Source organism: Vicugna pacos, unplaced genomic scaffold (assembly GCF_048564905.1).
Source record: "Vicugna pacos unplaced genomic scaffold, VicPac4 SAC-SAT, whole genome shotgun sequence".
Taxonomy (NCBI): domain Eukaryota; kingdom Metazoa; phylum Chordata; class Mammalia; order Artiodactyla; family Camelidae; genus Vicugna; species Vicugna pacos.
Window position 1 is genome coordinate 21893600 of NW_027328721.1, and position 4294 is coordinate 21897893.

Sequence of the window (4294 nt, forward strand, 5' to 3'; positions counted from 1 at the left end):
AACCTCCCCACGCTCAGAATTCCGGAAACATTGTCAGTGCTTGGGGGAGCTCGAGAGACAACTCCACGCAGCTCTCTTCATTCACAGGTGTTCCCTGTCAGGGGAAGTCCGGGAAATACCTTCCCTGACCTTGGGGAGGCAGCGTATATCACTGGGATATCCTGCAAACCCCCCTACCATTCCCTGGCACAGAGAATTTAGGAAAACCCTCAGGGGAGACGAGCTTAGGCATTCCGTTAGAACACACGCGCTGCCGACCGTTGGTGGAACCTCCCCAAGCTCAGGATTCCGGAACCATTGTCAGTGCGTGGGGTAGCTCGAGAGACAACTCCACGCAGCTCTCTTCAATCACAGGTGTTCCCTGTTCGGGAAAGTCCGGGAAATACCTTCCCTGACCTTGGGGAGGCAGCCTCCGTCACTGGGATATCCTGCAATCACCCCTAGAATTCCCTTGCACAGAGACATTAGGAAAACCCTCAGGGGAGACGAGCTTAGACATTCCGTTAGAACCCACGCGCTGCCGACCGTTGGTGGAACCTCCCCGCGCTCAGTATTCCGGAACCATTGTCAGTGCGTGGGGGAGCTCGAGAGACAACTCCACGCAGCTCTCTTCATTCACAGGAGTTCCCTGTTCGGGGAAGTCCGGGAAATACATTCCCTGTCCTTGGGGAGGCAGCGTATGTCACTGGGATATCCTGCAAACCCCCCTACCATTCCCTGGCACAGAGACATTAGGAAAACCCTCAGGGGACACGAGCTTAGGCATTCCGTTAGACCCCACGCGCTGCCGACCGTTGGTGGAACGTCCCCACGCTCAGCATTCCGGAACCATTGTCAGTGCGTGGGGGAGCTCGAGAGACAACTCCACGCAGCTCTCTTCATTCACAGGAGTTCCCTGTTCGGGGAAGTCCGGGAAATACCTTCCCTGACCTTGTGGATGCAGAGTATGTCACTGGGATAACCTGTCAACCCCCCTACAATTCCCTGGCATAGTCATATTAGGAAAACCCTCAGGGGAGACGAGCTTAGGCATTCCATTTGAACCCACGCGCTGCCGACCGTTGGTGGAACCTCCCCACGCTCAGGAATCCGGAAACATTGTCAGTGCGTGGGGGAGCTCGAGAGACAACTCCACGCAGCTCTCTTCATTCACATGAGTTCCCTGTTCGGGGAAGTCCTGGAAAAACCTTCCCTGAGCTTGGGGAGGCAGCGTATGACACTGGGATATCCTGCAAACCCCCTTACCATTCCCTGGTACAGAGACATTAGGAAAACCCTCAGGGGAGACGAGCTTAGGCATTCCGTAAGAACCCACGCGCTGCCGACCGTTGGTGGAACCTTCCAACCCTCAGGATTCCGGAACCATTGTCAGTGCGTGGGGGAGCTCGAGAGATAACTCCACGCAGCTCTCTACTGTCACAGGTGTTCCCTGATCGGTGAAGTCCTGAAAATCCTTCCCTGACCTTGGGGAGGCAGCCTCGGGCACTGGGGTATCCTGCAATCACCCCTAGCATTCCCTGGCACAGAGAAATTAGGAAAACACTCAGGGGAGACGAGCTTAGGCAGTCCGTTAGAACCCACGCGCTGCCGATCGTTTGTGGAACTTCCCCACGCTCAGGATTCCGGAACCATTGTCAGTGCGTGGGGGATCTCGAGAGACAACTCCACGCAGCTCTCTTCATTCACAGGAGTTCCCTGTTCGGGGAAGTCCGGGAAATATCTTCCCTTAACTTGGGGAGGCAGCGTATGTCACTGGGATATCCTTCAAAGCCCCCTACAATTCCCTGGCACAGAGACATTAGGAAAACACTCAGGGGAGACCAGCTTAGGCATTCCGTTAGAACCCACGCGCTGCCGACCGTTGGTGGAACCTCCCCACGCTCAGGATTCCGGAAACATTGTCAGTGCGTGGGGGAGCTCGAGAGACAACTCCACGCAGCTCTCTTCATTCACAGGATTTCCCCGTTCGGGGAAGTCTGGGAAATAACTTCCCTGTCCTTGGGGAGGCAGCGTATGTCACTGGGATATCCTGCAATCTCCCCTCACATTCCCTGGCACAGAGACATTAGGAAAACCCTCAAGGGAGTCGAGGTTAGGCATTCCGTTAGAACCTACGCGCTGCCGACCGTTGGTGGAACCTCCCCACGCTCAGAATTCCGGAAAAATTGTCAGTGCGTGGGGGAGCTCGAGAGACAACTCCACGCAGCTCTCTTCATTCACAGGAGTTCCCTGTTCGGGGAAGTCCGGGAAATACCTTTCCTGACCTTGGGGAGGCAGCGTATTTCACTGGGATATCCTGCAAACACCCCTAACATTCCCTGGCACAGAGATATTAGGAAAACCCTCAAGGGAGACGAGCTTAGGCATTCCGTTAGAACCCACGCGCTGCCGACCGTTGGTGGAACCTCCCCACGCTCAGGATTCCGGAACCATTGTCAGTGCGTGGGGGAGCTCGAGAGAGAACTCCACGCAGCTCTCTTCAGTCACAGGTGTTCCCTGTTCTTGGAAGTCTGGGATATACCTTCCCAGACCTTGGGGAGGCAGCGTATGTCACTGGGATATCCTGCAACCCCCCTAACATTCCCTGGCACAGAGACATTAGGAAAACCCTCAGGGGAGACGAGCTTAGGCATTCCGTTAGAACCCACGCGCTGCCGACCGTTGGTGGAACCTCCCCACGCTCAGGATTCCGGAACCATTGTCAGTGCGTGGGGGAGCTCGAGAGACAACTCCACGCAGCTGTCTTCATTCACAGGAGTTCCCTGTTCGGGTAAGTCCGGGAAATACCTTCCCTGACCTTGGGGAGGCAGCGTATTTCACTGGGATATCCTGCAAACCCACCTACCATTCACTGGCACAGAGACATTAGGAAAACCCTCAGGGGAGACGAGCTTAGGCATTCCGTTAGAACCCACGCGCTACCGAACATTGGTGGAACCTTCCCACGCTCAGGATTCCGGAACCATTGTCAGTGCGTGGGGGAGCTCGAGAGACAACTCCACGCAGCTCTCTTCAGTCACAGGTGTTCCCTGTTCGGGGAAGTCCGGGAAATATCTTCCCTGACCTTGGGGAGGCAGCCTCGGTCACTGGAATATCCTGCAATCACCCCTAGTATTCCCTGGCACAGAGACATTAGGAAAACCCTCAGGGGAGACGAGCTTAGGCATTCCGTTAGAACCCACGCGCTGCCGATCGTTGGTGGAACCTCCCCACGCTCAGGATTCCGGAAACATTGTCAGTGCGTGGTGGAGCTCGAGAGACAACTCCACGCAGCTCTCTTCATTCACAGTAGTTCCCTGTCCGGGGAAGTCCGGGAAATACCTTCCCTGAACTTGGGGAGGCAGCGTATGTCACTGGGATGTCCTGAAAACCACCTAACATTCACTGGCACAGAGATATTAGGAAAACAATCAGGGGAGACGAGTTTAGGCATTCCGTTAGAACCCACGCGCTGCCGACCGTTGGTGGAACCTCCCCACGCTCAGGATTCCGGAAACATTGTCAGTGCGTGGGGGAGCTCGAGAGACAACTCCACGCAGCTCTCTTCATTCACAGGAGTTCCGTGTTCGGGGAAGTCCGGGAAAAACCTTCCCTGACCTTGGGGAGGCAGCGTATGTCACTGGGATATCCTGCAAACCCCCCTACCATTCCCTGGCACAGAGATATTAGGAAAACCCTCAGGGGAGACGAGCTTAGGCATTCCGTTAGACCCCACGCGCTGCCGACCGTTGGTGGAACCTCCCCACGCTCATGAGTCCGGAACCATTGTCAGTGCGTGGGGGAGCTCGAGAGACAACTCCACGCAGCTCTCTTCATTCACAGGAGTTCCCTGTTCGGGGAAGTTCGGGAAATACCTTCCCTGACCTTGGGGAGTCAGCGTATGTCACTGGGATATCCTGCAAACCGCCCTAACATTCCCTGGCACAGAGACATTAGGAAAACCCTCAGGGGAGACGAGGTTAAGCATTCCGTTAGAACCCACGCGCTGCCGACCGTTTGTGGAAGCTCCCCACGCTCAGGATTCCGGAACCATTGTCAGTGCGTGGGGGAGCTCGAGAGACATCTCCATGAAGCTCTCCTCATTCACAGGTGTTTCCTGTTCGGGGAAGTCCGGGAAATACCTTCCCTGAACTTGGGGAGGCAGCGTATGTCACTGGGATATCCTGCAAAACCCCCTACCATTCCCTGGCTCAGAGACATTAGGAAAACCCTCTGAGGAGACGAGCTTAGGCATTCCGTTAGAACCCACGCGCTGCCGACCGTTGTTGGAACCTCCACACGCTCAGGATTCCGG